General features: G+C 42.3%; 2 non-coding genes across 2 annotated transcripts; both read left to right on the top strand.

Moving 5' to 3' along the window:
- Window positions 1-496: 496 nt before the first annotated feature.
- On the top strand, window positions 497-650 carry LOC149238804 (5.8S ribosomal RNA). The gene has a single exon (XR_016246900.1). It is a non-coding gene; the product is annotated as a 5.8S ribosomal RNA (ribosomal RNA).
- Window positions 651-896: 246 nt separating this feature from the next.
- Window positions 897-4,286, top strand: LOC149238803 (25S ribosomal RNA). Its single transcript, XR_016246908.1, has one exon. It is a non-coding gene; the product is annotated as a 25S ribosomal RNA (ribosomal RNA).
- Window positions 4,287-20,383: the final 16,097 nt, after the last annotated feature.

Here is a 20,383-nt window from a genome sequence, read left to right as displayed (position 1 = left end):
CGATCTCTCTCGGTGGCCACCCTAGCCCTTCTCAGTCATCATCCCCTTCAATTTTTCCCTTTTTGTGAAGGCACGGGGCTTCGAAGGTTTGTGCTTTGTTTGAGCCTCCCCTTATGAGTTGGTAACCATGTTTGATCTTTATTTATTTCACCTTGTTTTCTTCACTTCTTCCTTTCAGTCCCTAGCTTTACGGAGAAAAGGGGAAAATATTATGGATTGATGTTCGGGAAGGATTAAAAGCAACGTGAGCTCCCAGGGTGGCCACCCTAGTCCTTCTCAATCATTGTTCCACACATTTCCCCCCTTTTTGCGAGGGTGTTGGGCTCAAGAATATTGTTCTCTATTTGAGCCTCCTCCTCTAAGGGGGTAGACACCTTTGTTTATCTTTCTTTCATGTGTTTTTCTTCCTTTCCTCCTTTTGGCCCTTAGCCTTACATTTGTCGTGGGGGTGCCCCTATTCAATGTTGTGGTGGATTTTTCAGTAATACATGGAAGTGAATCTCAACAATAGATATCTTGGCTCTTGTTATGATGAAGAACGTAGAGAAATGTGATACTTAGTGTGAATTGCATAATCCTGTGAATCATCGAGTTTTTGAATGCAATTTGTGCTTGAGGCATCGATCGAGGGCACGTCTATCTGGGCATCACATCCCATTCAAATATGCTTCCTACAATATGTTAGGGAGCAACAGAGCTGGTTGTTCATGCCCAATGTAGTGCAGTTGGCTGAAATACCTCAAGTGATGTTTCGTGGCGTGTGTTGGAAAGTGGTGATCTTGTCCCCTTGGATGGGCAGTGGGTGTTAGTTGATGTGGGCTTTGTGTGGCATCACTCGAACTTGATTTTCTCTCTGTTTTCCTCCCATCGGGTAGGGAAGATTTAGCTCCAACTTGTGACCTCAGCTCAGGCGAGAAGACCCATTGAGTTTAGGAATATAATTAAGCGTAGGAAAAGAAACTTACAAGGATACCCTAGTAGCGGCGAGCGAATAGGAAAGATCCCAACATAAAAATCGAGCGGTAGCATCGCCTAAATTGTAATTTGTAGAAGCATGCTCAGCAGTGAACCTGGGCCAAGTCCCTTGGAAGGGGGTGCCTGAGAGGGTAACAACCTGATCAGGCTAGGACCCTATCACATCATGAGGCATTGTTGGCAAGTTGGATTGTTTTGTAATGCAACCCTAATTGGGTGGTAAATTATGTCCAAGGCTAAATACGGGCGAGAAACTGATAATGAATAATTACCGTGAGGGAAAGATGAAAAGGACTTTGAAAAGAGAGTTAATGAGTGCTTGAAATTGCCGAGAGGGAAGCGCATGGAGGTTGTTGATGTATCTCGGTCGGATGTGGAATGACTCAGGTTGGTCTGCCACTCGACTTGAGGTGAAAACCAACATGGGTTGTTGCATCGTCATAAGGGCAGGTGGATTACTACCTGTGGGTTTTCTATTGCGGTGGTCAAGGAACGAAGTGTCCACCCTTGTGGTGGGCCATGTTCACCTGTGTGCTCAAGGTGCTGGTTGGCGGGCTTTCCATTCAACCTATCTTGAAACACGAACCAAGGAGTCTAACATGTGTGCAGGTTTGAAAAACTGTGAGGTGCAAGGAAGCTGACGGATGAGATCCCCTCTCTAGGGGAGTGCATTGTCGACCGACTTTGAGCTTATGCAAATGGTTCGAGTGCGAGCACACCTGTTGGGACCCAAAATATGGTGAACTATTCCTAAGCAAGGCGAAGCCAGAGGAAGCTCTGGTGGAGGCATGTAGTGATACTGACATGAAAATCATTCATCTAACTTGGGTATAGGGGCGAAAGAATAATCAAAACATCTAGTAGCTGGTTTCCTCCAAAGCTTCCCTTAAGATAGTTGGAGCTCACGCGGGATTTTTATCAGGTAATTCAAATGATTAGAGGAATTTAGGGCGTAACACCCTTGACCTATTCTCAAAATTTAAATAGGTAAGAGGGTGTGGCTGCTCCATTGAGCCCTGCCATGGAAGCGAGAGCTCCAAGTGGGCCATTTTTGGTAAGTAGAACTAGCGATGTAGGATGAACTGAAAGTTGAGTTACAATGCCGAATTGCATGCTCACCTTGATCTCAAAAAGGGTGTTGGTTTATTAAGACAATAGGACAGTGGTCATGGAACTCAAAATCCGCTAAGGAGCGTATAAAAACTCACCTGCTAAATCAACTAGCCCCAAAAATGGATGGCACTGAAGTGTGCAACTTATACTCGACTGTCGAAGCAATTTCCTGGCTTCGATGAGTAGGAGGAAGTGGGGGTCATTGAGAAACCTCAAGCGTGAGGTTGGGGGGATCGTCCCCTAGTGTAGATCTTGGTGGTAGTAGCAAATATTCAAATGAGAACTTTGTGGATTGAAGTGGGGAAAGGTTCCATGTGAATGACATGGGTTAATCGATCCTAAGAGATGGGGATGCCTTGTATCAAGGGTGCACTTTGCACGAGACATGAAATGAAATCAGGCTAATATTCCAAAACTGGGACATGGTGGTGGGAAACAATGTTAGGAAATCCAGAGACGTCGTAGGGGGCCCCAGGAAGAGTTATCTTTTTTTTTAAAGCTTTTCCACTGTGGAATCAATTCACCTAGAGATAGGATCTGACAACTAGAGGAGAACTGCATGTCTTGCGGTGTCTGGTATGCCCTCAATTACCCTTGAAAATATGAAGGACTGAGTATTGTTCATCCCTAGTCATACTCATAACCACATTAGGTCTCGAAGGTGAGCAACCTTTGGTCAATAGAACAATGTAGGTAAGGGAAGTCAAAAAAATGGATCCATAACTTCAGGAAAAGGATTGACTTTGAGGGTTGGGCTTAGGGGTCTATTCCCTCAACTTGTGGGCTATCGGTAGTTTTCTCGAGATACTCTTGCAGCGAGGGTGGGAAGTCACATGCCGATTGGGCTACAGGCGTAGAATGCCCCCTACTGGGGGCTTTTCCCTAGGCAGTGAACAATCGACTTAGAACTAGTACAGACAAGGGGAATCCAACTATTTAATTAAAACAAAGCATTGTGATGGTCCCCACGTATGTTGACACAATGTGATGTCTGCCCAGTGCTCTAAATGTCAAAGTGAAGAAATTGAACCAAGTGCAGGTAAATGCCAGGAGTAACTATGACTATTAAGGTAGCCAAATGCCTCGTCATCTAATTAGTGATGCACATGAATGGATTAAAAATATTCCCATTTTCCCTATGTACTATCTCACGAAACCACAACCAAGGGAATGGGCTTGACAAAATCAGTGGGGAAAGAAGATCCTATTGAGCTTGACTCTAGTCCGACTTTGTGAAATGACTTGAGAGGTGTAGAATAAGTAGGAGTCATTTTCGATGCACATGAAATACAATTACTTTTAACGTTATTTTACTTATTCCTTGGGGTAGAGACAGGGCACTACCCCTATTTTTGGCCTTAAGGAATGTTTCAATGAGTTGATCTAGGCGGAAGACATTATCAGGTGGGAATTTTGGCTGGGGCAACACATTTGTTAAAAGATAACACATGTGTCCTAAGACGAGCTCAAGGAGAACATAAATCTCATGTGGAACAAAACGGTGAAAGCTCATTTTATTTTGATTTTCAGTACGAATAAAAACAATGAATGCGTGGCCTATCAAGCCTTTATATTTTCGAAATTTGAAGCTAGAGGTGTCAAAAAGGTTACCACATGGATAACTATCTTGTGGTAGCCAAGCATTCATAGCTATGTTTCTTTTTTATCCTTCGATGTCGGCTCTTCCTATCATTGTGAAGCAGAATTCACGAAGTTTTGGATTGTTCACCCACCAATAGGGAATTTGAGCTGGGTTTATACCATCATGAGATAGGTTAGTTTTACCCTACTGATGAACCACATCACAATAGTAATTCAACTTAGTACGAGAGGAAACATTGATTTACATAATTGGTCATTGTGCTTGATTGAGAAGCTAGTGGTGCGAAGCTACCATGTGTCAAATTATCACTGAACACCTCTAAGTCAGAATCCATGCTCGAAGTGGTGCATGTCTCTCTTCAATTGTATCTCGACCCACAGTAGGGGTGTCGCTTTGTTGCCCCCACTGGCCTGTGTCATTTGCAAACTGCGACCGTGAAGCATGTCGGTCAGGGTAACTTTGTAGTTCAACTCCAAATGGTCATTGAGAAGAATCCTTTGCAGACGAATTAAATATGTGACGGGGTATTGTAAGTGGCAGAGTGGCCTTGCTGCCACGATCCACTAAGATTCAGCCCTGGGTCACCTTGATTCAGAGCTTCGCTCTTGTCACACATTATTAAAACAAATCTAGACAACTCTCCCACCTTTTCCTCTTCCTCCAAACGACAATTTTTTATTGTTCACATCTCAGAAATGCTTTGCTTGGGGGCGAGAAATTTGGGATTTCCATGTCGCGATGGAAAATGCATCAAAGCCTGGGAAAATTGTGGTTTTCATGTCACACCACAGTGCCGAAAACTTTGGGTTTCCACGTTGTGATGGAAAAGACGTTGAAGCCCGGGAAAATTGGGGTTTCCATGTCGTGCCCCGGTGCCCGAAATTTGGGGTTTCCATGTAGCACCCCAACACCCAAAATTTGTGGTTTCTATGTCATTCCTTGGCACCCAAAATTTGGGGTTTCCACTTGGTGACCAAAATTTGGGGTTTCCATGTCATGCCCCGACTCCCAAACCTGGGGAAACTTGTGGTTTCCATGTCGCACCCCGACACCCAAAACTTGGGTAAAATTGGGGTTTCCATGTCATGCCGCAGAGCCCAAGCCTAGGAAACTTGGGGTTTCCATGTCGAGCCACGACTGAAACCGGTGACACCCAAGTCTAGGGAAACTTGGGGTTTCCATGTCTCACCCTTGATGGAACCACAGGTTTCCATATTTTATAGCATGATGGAAACTCAAGGTTTTCAACAAAGCCCGAATGCAGGGAACTTGGGGTTTCCATGTCTCGCCCTTGATGGAACCATAGGTTTCCATATTTTATAGTATGATGAAAACTCAAGGTTTTCAACAAAGCCCCAATGTGGGGAACTTGGGGTTTCCATGACGATGGAAACCAGCTCGCAAGTCTGGGGAACTTGGGGTGTTTCAAAACCGCTACCCAAGTCTGGGGAACTTGCAGTTTCCATGTCGTGGCATGACTGGAACCACCGACAGAAACCACCCAAGTCTGGGAAACCTCGGATTTCCATGTCTCGCCCCTGGCACGGGGAACTCGGGGTGTCCATTTCATGGCACGATGGAAATTTCTACCCAAGTCTGTGGACACATGAGGTTTCCATTTTGGATCATGAAAAAAATTGCTACCCAAGTTTTGGAAACACGGGGTTCCCATGTCGTTTCATGGCTAAACCTACCGCCTAAGTTTGGGGAGCTTCAGGTTTCCATGTCACCATGCGACAGGGAATAGCCACCCAAGTCTAGAGAGCTTTAGGTTTCCATGTCATCGCACGATAGGGAATGACTGCCCAACTCTGGGGAGCTTTAGGATTCCATGTCATCGAATGACAAGGAATGACCACCCAAGTTTACTGAACATGGGGCTTTCCATTCTATGGCATATGAAGGAAACCACCCAATTATGGGAAACTCAGGTATTCCATGTCCCAACATGACAGGAACCGCGACCTTGGTGTAGGGAAGTCAGGTTTCCATGCTGCAGAATCACATAGAACCACCCAAGTTTGCAGAACCCGAGGGCTTCTATTTCATGGCATGAGGGAAACCGCCTAATTTCAGGAACCTCTAGGTCTCCATCTCCCACCTAGGAAAAAATCACAGCCCTGGTGTGGGGAACATGGGTTTCCATGTCATAACATAACCAAAATCACCCATGTTTATGGAACTCATGGTTTCCATGTTGCAGCACGATGAAAAACCACCGAAGTCTTGGAACTCGGGGTTTCCATTTCGTGGCAAGGTGAAAACCGCTTACCTAGTTTGTCTCTGAAACTTGGGTTTTCCATGACTCATTGAAATGGAAGCCATCCAAGTGTGGGGTAAGCGGGGTTTCCCTACCCTGCTGTGACGACAAATACCCAGTGCATGAAATCTAGGGTTTCCATGCCCCATCGCATTTTGGGGCGAGGGGCCTAGGGTGTAAGTGATTCGAGTCAGGAGTGCACGGGAGAGTCGAAAAATTGAACCCATAGAATGAGAAAGCCTTGATGTGCGACGGGCACCCATGTTTGGTTAAATGTGACTCAGTTGAGCATTCGGTTATATGTGATGACTTGGAATGACATTCGCTTATGTGTGATGATGATGGGCACGTCGTGTTGGGTAGGGCACCCTCCCCTTGATACATGCATGATGGGCGAGTCACCAGCAGAAGTCAGTGAGTGACCCATGTTGGGTGCCTAGATGAAAGAGGTGACCATGTGCAGATGAGTTAGGACACGGGATGGTGTGCGACGTGCGGCAATGAGTGTAATCGGCTAAGTGTTGGAGACGACCCATGGGTGTGACGATGCACATGAAGGGACACAACAGTTCGTTGGAATGGGGTGTGTCAAGGTTATGTGACAGGTTGGTTGGGCATGCATGATGATGGAGCTGACCCTTATTATCCCCAAGAGACATGGAACTTGGGTGAAAGGATGCGTATAAGTAAGGAGGATGGAATTTGACCAACGGAAATTAACTTCAGACTTCTACATCGCAGAACAAGTCCGAAGGGAGGAGTTGGGTGAAAATAGAAGGAAGAGAAGGTCGTGGGTAAAAGGGCGCACCAGAAGGCGGATTACAGTGGACGGTTCAGAATTGGTAGTGCAGAAAGGTATAGTGGGTTGAGTTACTGACCAGGGTAGGCAGGCTACCCTACGTGTAGGTTATGCACCCTCACTATGGCCCACACCTACAAGCAGAGATTGGGCGCAGCGGAATAGAAAGTTGGGTGGACAGATGGCATACTTGGGCATGGGTGACACCTGTCAGAGTTTAGGTTTGGAGTTGTGCCATGCAGGCCATGGGTAGTGCAACACGACCACATGACATGACAAGATGAAAGAATAATTGAAGAATATAAATTCATGATAATATATTTTCATTGCATTGTTAAGAACACTTATTGGAAAATTGACTGAATGTTGAAGCAGGCTTAGACTGTGTACTCAAGTATTGGTAAAAGGAAAAAGTACAGCGGTGCTACACCCGCTTATGAGTGGTTGAAAGACTACCACTAGATTTGGGCGTGACATGGGTTCTCCTAATCCCTCGACAAAAGTCACCAAATTGTGGGGAACCTAAGGTTTCCATGTCCTTCCTTGTCAAAAGCCTCCCAAGTGCAGGAAATTTGGGGTTTCCATGTCTCATTGAGATGGAAATCACCCAGGTGCAGTAAAATTGGTGTTTCCATGTCCCTCCCATGATGGAAGTCATGGCCCAAGCACACAGAGATCAAGTTAGCAACCTCACATGAAGAAAAAGGCTTGGTTGTTCAATAGAATGAAGGTTTCTTCATTGGTAAAGGATCTCACTAAGGATCAAAGGTTGGATTCTCTTCTAGAGCTAGTCTACCAAGGACTATCAAAAGTTGAAAGAAGGAAAAAGTGTTGGGGAACGAAGTGCCAGTGTAACAAAGTGCAGAGAGGAGGAAGGACTTGACTTGTGATTGGAGGATATTATTTTCAATGGTCTAGGGTTTGGCATTGATCAATAAGAAGCTTCAGTAAGATAAATTTATGAAATGGTTTTCCTCTCTGAGAGAGAGAGGTTTTTCTGTGGAAGAGAACCAGCATCTTGTGTTCTTGTTCGTATGTTTTTGGCACCAATTTTATGAAGTAAACAAACATGAATTAAAAATAATAGAAGAATATTGAGATAACAAGATAAATTGTAAAAGAGCTTCACAAATTGTTATCAAGTCTAGAAGAATCCTACTATACCCCATTACTCCAGATTCTTCAATATGGTATCGGAGATAAGGTGACACATCAAGGAAAGGGAATCTAAAGAACATCTACAAGGTTGAAGGATCAATCCAAGAAGTCTCAAGCACATCAAGGAAAAGAAGGTCTACCATCTATCATTCATCTTGAAAGACTACAAAGCAAGAAAAAAAGCCTTGTATAAAGGCACCTACAAGAAGAACAAATCAAAGAGGGACCTACAACAAGCTACACCATCTTCAAAAAGGAAAGGCACTATGAGTCAAGTAATCAAGAAAACCTGATCATCAAGCAAGTCCATTTGAAGAAAGAAACTTGAAGAAAATCAAGATCTACGAGAGGCAAGCCATCAAGTCTTCAAGAAGAAAGAAAGTTCACTACATCTCAAACTTTATTAAGTAAGTATATGTCCCCTTCTGAGTATACCTCAATGTATTTTTGCAAGGAAAGTAACAAATTGGTTCGGACCACTACATGTCCAAATTCCAATGATTTGGATGCCAAGAATATGGACTCTACAAAAGGAATTTTCCTAAATGTAAGAAGGACAACAACAACAAGAGAAAAAGTGAAGAGGCTCATCTAACTCAATAAGTGAAAGAAGAAGACAAGAAGCAGAAAAAGGAAGATCCTCTAGATTTCTACTATGACTAAGTCAACCTATTTGCTTAAAATTTTCTTTCAAAGTGTTTAGTAGTATAGGAGCATACAAAATAGAATAGATTGCATGGTTAAAGATATCTTCTAGAATATAGGAGCATGGTGTAGATGTAGGTTTTAACCCTGCATAGAAATTACCTGCATACGAATTCTAAAACACAGAAAATAAACAATGTGAGAGAATAACACATAAAACACATATACATAGAGATTTTCCCTTGGATCCAAAAACCGGGACTACCAGCTTGATTTTTCATTATGTTAATTTCAATGTTACAATACATATCTATACATGCCGAAGCATCCAATACCATGGACCAAAAACCATAGGCAGGTCCACCCAACCTAATATAGGGTCAAAAAAGAATTTTCCCGGGGTGCTTCCCTAGACCCCATAGAGGGGGGCTACCCTCCCCCCTCAAACCCCTCGAATAGGGGGGGCTTCCACCCCCCTGTGACCCCCCCGCTGCATAATCGGCACAGTGAAGGGGGGGCTTTGCCCCCCCTCTAACCCCCCGGTTCACTATGTAGGTTAGTCATGGAAATAATATAACACAACCCAACATTCTCCCACTTGTTGTTTTCTTTCCATAGGGGGGCATAGGAGAGCTTAGTCATTTTTTTAGCCCTGAAACGCCTATTGTTTCTCTACACCAAGAGAACTTCTAAGAGATCACAGATTTTGTCAATGCATCTTCATTATTCTTCAAAGTGTCCACCTTTACTAGCAACACCTTTTTGTCTTCTATCATATCCCTCACAAAGTGATACTGAACATCAATGTGCTTTGTCTTTGAATGATATGCAGGGTTCTTTGTCAAGAAAATTTCACTTTGGCTGTCACAGTCTATCCTCATAGCTCCCTATACTGACCCCATACTTGAACACAATCTCTACAATCAAACTGCTTCCTTGCTTGCATGAGTGGATGCCATGTATTCTGCCTCTGTAGTTGATAGTGCCAATATAGATTGTTTCTTACTCATCCAATTAACTACACCTCCAAATAGGTTAAACACATACCCACTTGTAGATCTTCTCTGATCCAGATATCCAACCCATTCTGCATCAACAAAGCCACGAATATCCAACATTCTATCCAATCCTGTTCTTCTTTGGTAGCACAAACTATAGTCACTAGTGCCACGGAAATACCTACAAACCCGCTTCACTGTTGTCCAATGCTCCTTTCTTGGTTTTGACATAAACCTGCTCAATACTCCCACTGCATGTGTAATGTCTGGTCTAATACAAACCATTGCATACATCAGGCTACTGACTGCACTTGCATATGGAACACGGGATATGTCATCTTCCTCTTCTTGTGTCTTGGGACACTGTTCAGCAGATAACTTTATAGCTACAGGAATAGGAACCTTCACCGATTTACTATCCTGCATATTAAATCTCTGCAATATTATCTCGACATACTTCCTCTGGTTTAACCAGAGCTTCCTCTTTTTCCTATCTCTTTTAATTTCCATGCCCAAAATATAGTTTGCAACACCAAGTTATTTCATGTCGAATTTGGAGGACAATTGGGTCTTCAAATCCTGGATAATTTCTTTGTCATTTCCAACCAGCAACATATCATGCACATACAAGACCAAATAAATAACATGGTCACCAATTAATTTAAAATACACATAGTGATCTGCTTTGCTTTTGGTGAATCCAATTCCCCATATAAATGTATCAAATTTCTGATACCATATCCTTCATGATTTTTTTAACCCATACAGAGTCTTCTTTAACTTGCATACCAGTTCTTTCTTACCCTTCACCGCAAAGCCTTCAGGATGCTTCATGTATATTTCCTCTTCTAGATCTCTGTGAAGAAATGATGTCTTCACATCCATCTGTTCTACCTCAAAATCAAAAGTAGAAACAATAGATAAAAGTAATATAATAGAAGCTACCTTGGCAACAGGAGAAAAAATATCACCAAAATCAATTCCCGGCACCTGGGAATAACCTTTTAATACCAACCAAGATTTTTATTTCTCCACCTTTCCTTTTGCATTTATCTTCTTCTTGAACTCCCATTTGATGCCAATGGGTTTCCTTCCAGCTGGCAACTCCACTAGATCCCAAGTCTCATTTTTGTGCAAAGATGCCATTTCATCAACCATGGCCTCTTTCAAGAGTTTTCCATCCTCTGAATCTACTACTTCCATCACAGTTCTAGGATCATCATCAGTAATAGATAAAACAAAATTTGAATAGAAAGTAGATGGACTATACCTTTCTGGCTGCCTTCTTTCTTGAACTAATCTCCTCACACCTGGAGTTTGTGGCTCTTCATCTTCTGATTCCTCCTCTGTTGTAGAGTTTGATTCTTCCTCCTTTAGCTCAAACTCTATCTTCTTAGGTTCCTTTGGTTGGACTTCATGTTTAATAATATCTTTCACCTCTCTGAACACCACATATCGGTTGTACAAAACCTTCCTTGTTACTAGGTTCCAAAGCTTATAACCCTTTAAACCATCCTTATACCCAATAAAGATGCACTTTTCAGATTTACTATCCAACTTGGTTCATTTCTCCTTTGGAATATGTACATATGCATCACATCCAAATACCATCAGATGTGAAAGGGAGGGTTTATTACTAGTCCATGCCTCTTGTGGAGTCTTATCCTCCAACTCTGATGAAGGTGACATGTTGACCAGGTAACATGCTGTCTCCACCGCCTCTGCCTAGAATTCCTGTCCTAACCCTGCATCATTGAGCATGCTTCTTACCCTTTCCATCAACATCTTGTTCATTTCTGCAACTCCATTTTGCTGAGGTGTATATGGAGTATTCTTTTGCCATGCTATACCACACTTCTTACAAAATTCTTCAAATTCCTTACTACAAAACTCTCCACTGTTATTTGTCCTCAGCACCTTTATTTTCTTTTCTGTTTGGTTTCCCACCAGAGCCTTAAATTCTTTAAACCTTTCAAAGACTTCATATTTATTCTTAAGGAAATATATCCATGTATTCCTTGAGAAGTCATCTATAAATGATACATAGTACAGAGACTTACCCAGTGATGGAACCTTCATAGGTCCAAACACATCATTGTGCACAAGCTCTAATATATGTTTCACCCTCTTACCACCAAAGGGGAAACTCACCAGATTCTGCTTCCCATATACATAATTTTCACAGAAATAAAAATCTAGAGAGATATTACTCATACCTTCTACCATACCTTTACCATGAGGTATTCGAAGGCCCTTCTCTCCAATATGTCTAAGCCTTTGATGCCACAACATGGTTTTTTCTCTAGGGACCACTAGATTTTCTACTCCACTTTCAGGAACCACAGAACTGTTGCACCCATCAACAATAGTGCTACCTTGCATCTTGTACAGAGTTCCAATTCAAACTCCCTGCATCAATACTAGTTCCCCCTGAACCATATTGCAGGTATCCTTCTCGAACACTGTTTCTACACCTGCATCATCCAACTTGCTTACAGTCAAATTAGATTTCTGGCAAATGCAGGAATATGTAGAACACCTGGAAGTGTTCTAACCCTTCCACCTTGCAACTTCAACTTTACTTTTCCACGACCAATGATTTTAGCCTTCCTATCATCCCCTAAGAAGACATCACCGCCATCATATTTCTCATACTTGCAAAACCACTCTTTATGGGGAGTGAAGTGAAAGAATGCACATAAGTCAATCAACCATGCCTCATGATATACATGTGTACTTGAAGAAACCAAGTACACATCCCCACCTTCATCTGAGGTGGTTTTTGCCTCTGCAGAAGGAGAATCATCAAATACCTTTCCTTTGTTAGGAGCTTTAGATTTATAGTCCCTTTTGTAGTGCACTTCCTTTCCGCATTTCCAACACACCACCTTTACAGGTTTTCCTGGAGATTTAGATCTCCCTCTATATTTAGATCTCCCACTCGAATTATTTTTGTCTCTCTTATGGGACCATCCTCGTATAGAGAAGGAATCACCATTATTTCTCTCCATATTTTTCTGTCTCATCTCATCCATCAGTAAGGATGAGACTGTTTCATCAAACTGCAAGGCAGTTGCATTGCTATGTATTGCAATAACTAGACTATCCCACGAATCTGGTAGAGAACACAAAAAACTGATGCACTTATCTTCATCTGAAATTTTGATATCAACAGACGATAACTGACTTACCACAATATTAAACGCATTCAGATGCTTTGTCACTGAGTCTCCATATTTCATCCTCAAGTTATACAACTTTTTCCATAAGAACAATTTATTCACTAGAGAAATAGATTGGTACAAATTCCCTAACGTGTCCCATAAAGCCTTCGTGGTAGCTTCCCTTGATACATTCAACAATAATAAATCTGAGACACATAATCGTATTGTGCTCTTTGCCTTCCAATCCAACTTCTTCCATTCTTTATCAAACACTCTCGTTGGTTTAGTACTTGGATCTACCATGATCCACTAATCTTTATCCACAAACAGATCCTCCATCTTGAGTTTCCATAACTCAAAACTCTAACCATTAAATTTCTCAATCTATATCTTTCCACTGCTCGCCATCATCTTTCACCACCATAATTGATCCCGTAGATCTCCCACTGAACAAAGTCTACCACAGGCCTGAGCGAAACCCCTCAGTAACAAAGGCATCCCCTTGAAGCCAAACCAACTTTGATACCAAATGTAAGTTTTAACCCTGTACAAAAATTACCTGCATACAAATTCTAAAACACATAAAATAAAAAATACGAGAGCATAACACATAAAACACATATACACAGAGATTTTCCCCTGGATTCCAAAACGGGACTACCAACTTGATTTTTCATTATGTTCCTTTCAATGTTACAATACATATTTATACATGACAAAGCATCCAATACCATGCACCAAAAACCATCGTGTCCAAACAATGGACAAAAAACCATAGGTAGGTTCACCCAACCTAATATAGGGTCCAAAAAAAATTTGAGGGGGGCTAACCCCCCCCAAACCCCCCAGATATGGGGGGATGCCACCCCCCTATGACCCCCCTGCTGCGTAATCGGCGCAATGGAGAGGGGGCTCCGCCCCCCCTCTAACATAACCCAACAGTAGATATAGCTCAAGATATTCATATAGAAGGAGAATACATATTATAGGGCCTCATCCACAATGAAAAAATGATTGATCATGATTAAAAATCGTATAAGGCCTCCATAGTCAAAGGAAGAAACATTTCCAAGATAAGGGTCTTCAAAATCCTCTAATAGAATCTTCAAAAGAAGGTTGTAACATAAGGGCAGATGTCTCATTAGGAGTCCCATTTATGGGATTCAAGAAAGGATGATATACAAGCGAGAGCATATTAAGCAAGAAAGGCTACACCAATCAAGGAGAACTATCAAATAAGGTCGAGATGATAAAAGCATAATCAAGATGAGTTATGTATGCATCAATGTTTAAGTCATGTCATCATATATATTAGGTCATGGGAAAAGTTCTAGAATCCTGATCAAGGATAAAAGGATCTCTTTCACCAATGATATGCTCAAAGCCATGTACTACAATGTAATAAAGGTCAACATGAAGAAGTGATCTCATAAGGAGGATAAGGTGGTTGACTAATCAATCCAAGAAGAAGAAAATGAAGGGAGAGATCAAGCATGTGAATAACGTTGTGGTCACAAATAATCACTATCTGACAAGATTACTCAACATATCTTGAAAGAAGGCATGGAAACTCTGATAAAGGAAGAAATATATCAAAGGAACCTTGACACATATCAAGTCCTTGGAGATAGTAAGGTGTAGATAACCAATTCAACTCTACAAAGATGTCATGATGAAGAAGCCATCCAACAAAAGCACCATTTGATGTTGAAGAAATATCATGATGAAGTCATGAAGGGCTACTAAATCAAAGTATAGGAACAAGCAAGTAAAACTAAGAATCCATGTGATAAGTATTATGAAGCATAGACAAGATGACAAAGGAGTATCTAGATGACAAAAGGACATGATATATATCAAGAAGGCCACTTTCCATGAAGGGAGCAATGACATGAAAAACCAGGAGGGAAAGTGAATGATGGTCGGTACCTTGCCAAGAAGAAGTTCAAACAAAGACTTCATGAAAACGAAGGAAAGAAGGAGATCAAGCAGTTAAACGACCCATGAAGAAGAAATTGTTGATGAATGTGAATTCCCTATATAAGAGGGAGTTCTAACAAGTTCCCAACTACAAAGGAGCTTGGTCAAGTTCCTTCTCAGAGGAAACTTGGGCATATCTCCCTCAATCAAGCAGAAGAGATAGACATAGCATTCTTGTCTTCACTTGGAAAGAAAGAATGGGAGGATTGGGTAATCATCTGGCATCTGACGCTCTTTGAGGATGTGTAGGGCATCCAAGACAAGAGTAGGCAAGAGGACTGATATTCTTTGAGGGTTGGGAATAGAAGACAAGAATTGTCCTAGAAGGACATAGTCAGGGAACACCTGGGTGGGTATGTACCTTGAGAGACAAAGTTGTTAGTCAAGGCCTTGCTATGAATAATGTTGGATATTATGATGCTATAATAGATGGAATTCCAATCCAATTTCTCTTATGTGAATTATTCAAGATTGTGAAATAGCCAAAAACCTTGTAATGATTTATGAATACTTCCCTAGTTAAGAGGGGGTGTTGAAGAAAGTGTAACTAGGTTCAATCTTCATAAATGTACTTTTGATATTTGTATTTATTCAAGAAGATATATATATATATATATATATATATCAATGAGTTTATTTCTCATTGAAATAGGCCTTTCACATGTTAAAGTGCTATAGGTGAGTCGAAGAGTCAAAATAAAATGTTGAAGACCTTAAGGGCATGTTACACCAGGAATATTTATGTATTAAATTCAAAGATATTCCTACCCTCCTGGCTTCTTTCGGGTTGTGCGCCCATGAAAACCCCAAATTTTGTTAAGGAGGTTTCGATCATGTTGTGTCATGCCATGCGTGGGTGCCTAGGCACATGTGGTCATGCCAAAAATTCTAAGTCATGATCTCCCATGTGTCTTCTACACATTTGTGTGGCCTGCTTTCTCGATGCTCCCTCGTGCCTTCGCTCAGGTTGTGCACCCATGGAAATCCCAAATTTCGTTCGGGCAAGCCAATTCATGTCATGCCATGTGCGGTTCAAGTCATGCCATGCCATTTGTGGGTTTCTGGGCACACGTGCCCATGCCAAAAAAGCTAAGTCATCACTGCAATGTGTTTCTTATACACATTCGCACGACCTGTTTGTCCGACGCTCCCTCACGCATTTGTTTGGGTCATGCACACATGGAAACCCCAAATTTTGATCAGGTCATGCACCCATAGAAATCCCAAATTTCATTCGGGTAGGTCGGGTCGTGTCGTGAGTGGGTGCCCGTGCAAACGCGTTGGGGTGGGACAGGTCATGTCGTGCGAGGGTGCCCGTGCAAACACGTTCAGGTGGTTCGGTTCATGCCGTGTCATGTGTGGATACTAAGGCACACGTGGCTGTGCAAAAAATTCTAATTCATGACCACCCATGTGTCTTGTACACGGTTGTGCAACCGGTTTTCCCGACACTCCCTTGTGCCTTTGTTCAGGTCGTGCACCCATGGAAACCTTCATTCGAGTGGGTTGGCTTGTGTCATGTGTGGCTACCCATGAAAATGTGTTCAGGCGAGTCAGGTCGGCTCACTTAGGGTCGGTCGGGTTGTTTCGTGTTGTGTGTGGGTGCCCGGGCACATGTGGTCGTGCCAAAATCGCTAAGTCGTGACCACCAGTGTGTGTTCTGCACGTTCATGTGGCCCATTTCCCTAAAGCTCCCTCATTCTTTCATTCGGGTCGGGCACCCATGCAAACCCCAAATTTCATTCGGGTCATGTACCCATGGAAACCCAAAATTTCATTTGGGCGGGTCAGTCGTGTCATGTGTGGGTGCCCATGCAAATGCATTCAAGCAGGTCGAGTTGGGTCGGGTCACCCAGGTGTTATAGACATATTTGGGCACTGCAATCCAAATCACATATGTCCATAAACCAAGGGCTCTCAAACCCCTAAAAGTGTTGTTTCATACCCTAAAGGATCAAGGTCAACTGATTACATCATTTCCCAGAAGTTCTCCCTAAAAAACTACTTAGAACTGGTCAAAACTAGACCATACAGACTGCTCCATGCTGAGGGTGCGATGCATCTCACTTGTTACACATGGGGGGTGTGATGCATACTAAAAATCCCTTCTGTAGGGTGCGATGAGCGAGAGCAGTGTTATAGACATTTTTGTGCCTTACAGCATGAAGCATGAAATGTCCATAATCTAAGGGATCCAAAGTCCCTAAACATGTTGTTCCTACCCCTAGAGGAACAAGGTCAGCAAACCACAGCACTGAAAATTAGTTCTCCACCTGAAAACACTCAAAAACAAGCAATTTCTGGATCATGTCAACTGCCCCACTCAGCATCTGCGCTGAATTCCAAGTGCTCCTCTCTGTACCTGCGTTGAATGTCAACTCCAACAAAGGCTACCTGCGCTGAGCGAGATTGGACAAGTGGCACAGTCATTCCTCAAGGTGTCAATGCCCAGGAAGCTTCCAAAATGACACTTGGATCAGGGAATTCGCCTAGTGATGAGTAAGAGGTTCTTAAACTCCAAGTGGAAGCAAGGATCTCCAAGTGGACTCAAGAACTGAAGTATAACTGAAGTGAGAGAGGACACTAGTCAGCTTGAAGCCAGCCTCAAGCTGACTCATCCTTTCTCCAAAACTCCTATATATAGAGCTCTCTCATGAGGTCTAAGGAGGCTGGAATTTTGTGAATGTAAGGAAGTGCTGTTGGTTTGAGTTTAGAGCTATTGGGTGATTGCTTTGAAGGAGGTGAAGAGGAGATTTCTTTCTGCTGGGAGGTGTTGCTGGATTGGGCCTCTTATGGTTGTAACACTCCTTGAACTTTACTTCTTCCATTAATAAAGCATTTGAGGTTCTTCTATATGCATGTGTCTCAATGGTGTATTGTTATACTTGTGTATTTGATTTATTCTAATCCTTGAATCAATTATGAATGTATGCTTCTTGTAGTTTCCCTCTCTTGCCTTTTTGCAGGATCTTTGTGTAGCTGGGCCAGTGAAAGAGCAAGGAGCTGGGAACAAGCAGCAAGGAGAGAAGATTGGATCAATCATTAGCGAAAGACATCGGTTAGTGGATCTCTTTCTCCCCTATTTTACTTTCATAAAGAAGAAATCTTAGATAGCTTTGCTTCGGTTGTTGCTGAGGTACTATCACCCTTAGAGTGGGATAGGGTCATTCCGTATTGGATACTTTTCCCTACAACAAATTGGTGACTCCGCTGGGGATCGTATCTTGTTGGTTGCTTGTGTTTTTGCTATTCATTTCCTAAACAAAGGGAGTACCGAATCGAACTACATTTGGATCTTTCAAATGCAAAGTAGAGGGCAGCTACTCTGGCTCAGTTTCTGGGCATGTTTATGATTTGAAGAGCTGATCCACAAGGACTCTGAACAACTCTTAGTGATAGCTTTTCATCCTCCTAATTACCCTTTAGTGTGTACTTGATTGATAGCTTCTGATTTGGCCAAAAACTGTGAATTTTTGAGCAATCTGTGACCCGGAAACTGAGAAAAACGAGATTTTCTCTCTTCATTGCAGGCACTGTGAAGGCAGTCTGCATTTCAGCGCAGTTCCCGAAGGGGCTACCTGCGCTGAATGTCAAACTGACAGTGTACTACCTGCGCTGAACCAGTTTTGCCTAGTGCTACTGGGGTTCCCTGCTGTTTATTGCCCTGTTTTCATCCTTGTTTTTGCAGCCTGTTATCAGTCAATGTACCTATCTGAAACCAACTTTCCTTGCCACTATTCCGCCTCGGTTGTATAAAGAAACTGTGATTGTTCTTTGTGTATTTCTTACATCATTTGCAGTTTCCCATAACGAAAAGTGAACTAGTCTTGCTGTGGCCTCTTAGATCTAGACCTGTGATAAGTGTCGTATTGATCTTAAGAGTTAGTTTGTTTATTGTTCATAGCTAATTGAGCTTTTGCTTTCGTCATATGGTTTGAATTTACGTATTTCTAGTGTTGAAACAAGTAAATCTTAAGGTGTCTTTTGATTTTGGACAAAGCTTGTTTGCTTTCACTTGAAATCGAATTCAAAATTATACAATAGCTTTCTTTTTGTAATACATCAACATTAAGAAAGAGAAAAGAAATACCTGCATGGTGCATGTGCATTTTGATAGCTTGTATGTTGATTTAGGGAAAAGTGCATTAGTGTGTGCTCTATGATCTGTGTGAAAAGATGATGTCTTTCTTTTCCCTCAGTAGTAAGGATTTTCAAAGTTAAAAGATTATAAAGCTTGCTTATCATCTTAAACTGCATTTAAGAATTTGTACCAATACATCTCGTGGTGATCCTGAAAGACAAACTTTAAAAATATCAACTTAAAATATATTGAATGAACCTAACAACGCTTTGCAAGATAACGCTCACAGTAGAGGTCTAGGTAGAGACGTGTTCCGGCGTCGTTAAACGTAGTGACTGTCGATCTCTACGAAGGTGGGTGATTCCTCCTGAGGGACGATAGCACTAATACGGACTTGTGCTCCCACGTACCGTCGCGTATATATTGGGAGACCCCTATAGGCATTTATCCTTTATCCTTAGGAAGCCGTGTCGGCCGCCCTACTGATCGTAATGCAGTGAACACAGCATTCACGAAGATCGACCACCCGTACCGTAAAACGTATTCTGTGGTTTCGCGAAAGGTTTGGCACACCCTCTGCCTAGATCTCCAGAGCAGTTTCTTTTGGCCTTTTTCAAACTCTATAACTGAAAAAGTCCAACCGAGCATTTTTCACTTCGGGCTCGTTAAAACATCGAAGGAGACTAGAGTCATCTTTAGCTTTTTCTCGACTCTTAAAAAGTGAAAAAGCAAGTTGTGCCTAAAGCGTCGTTAACAATTTATTTTAAACGGAATAATCACCCTTTATTCCTGCGTTGATCTTCGAAGTTAGTCTCCCTTCATCACAAAGTTCTTGTAGAATCGCTAGAAAATCTTTTGGATAGACTAAATATGTCTGAACAACCGTCGACATCCAGGACTGTGTCATCCGACACAGCAGCGGCAGAGCCTCCTGCTGCTACTCCAACGATGCTCGCTGGTATACCATCTGTCCCAGCAAATTGTCAACAACAAGCTGGAGTCCCATCAGGGACTGCTTTGACGACATGGTTAGTTCCTATTTCTTCATCCGGATTATCATCTGGTATTTCTTATGTTGAAACTCAACAAATTAATCCAATGTGTCTTCAAAGGCTAATCTGCCCTTTAAGTACTGGATTGCCACCATATGGAGGGCAGTATGCTTTTTCATTGTTCCCCCCCGAAGAACAACCATATGGGAGTTTGCAAAAAAGTTCAGGTCAAACTGGAATTACATCCAGCGGATGGGTACCAATACTGCCTCAGCAACCAAGGGTTGCATATTCAATGCGACCAGTACACCCTGTGTCGAATGTTGCCACTATACCTGCTATGTTGATTGCGTCGCAAGTACAAGCGCTACCTGTTGTATGTCAACCCCAAGTTTCTCAGGTTGCCATACAACGGCCTCTTGTCTCGACAACTCAATCACAACCTCCGGTTAGTGCCTCCTTATCTGGAGCGACTCAGGCTCAAACAAGTACTATGACTCCTCATCTTGGTCAATCATCCAGTATTGGACAACAGCAAATGGTCCAACCACCAGAGCTGGTTCAAACTCAACAACCGCAATTCCAGCACTCATATCAAGGACCCGAGCAACAAGT

The sequence above is a fragment of the Pinus tabuliformis genome, chromosome 8, assembly GCF_031772625.1.
Source record: "Pinus tabuliformis cultivar Carrire ecotype Pingquan chromosome 8, CPIR1, whole genome shotgun sequence".
Lineage (NCBI taxonomy): Eukaryota > Viridiplantae > Streptophyta > Pinopsida > Pinales > Pinaceae > Pinus > Pinus tabuliformis.
This window is presented reverse-complemented; position numbering and strand designations above follow the sequence as displayed.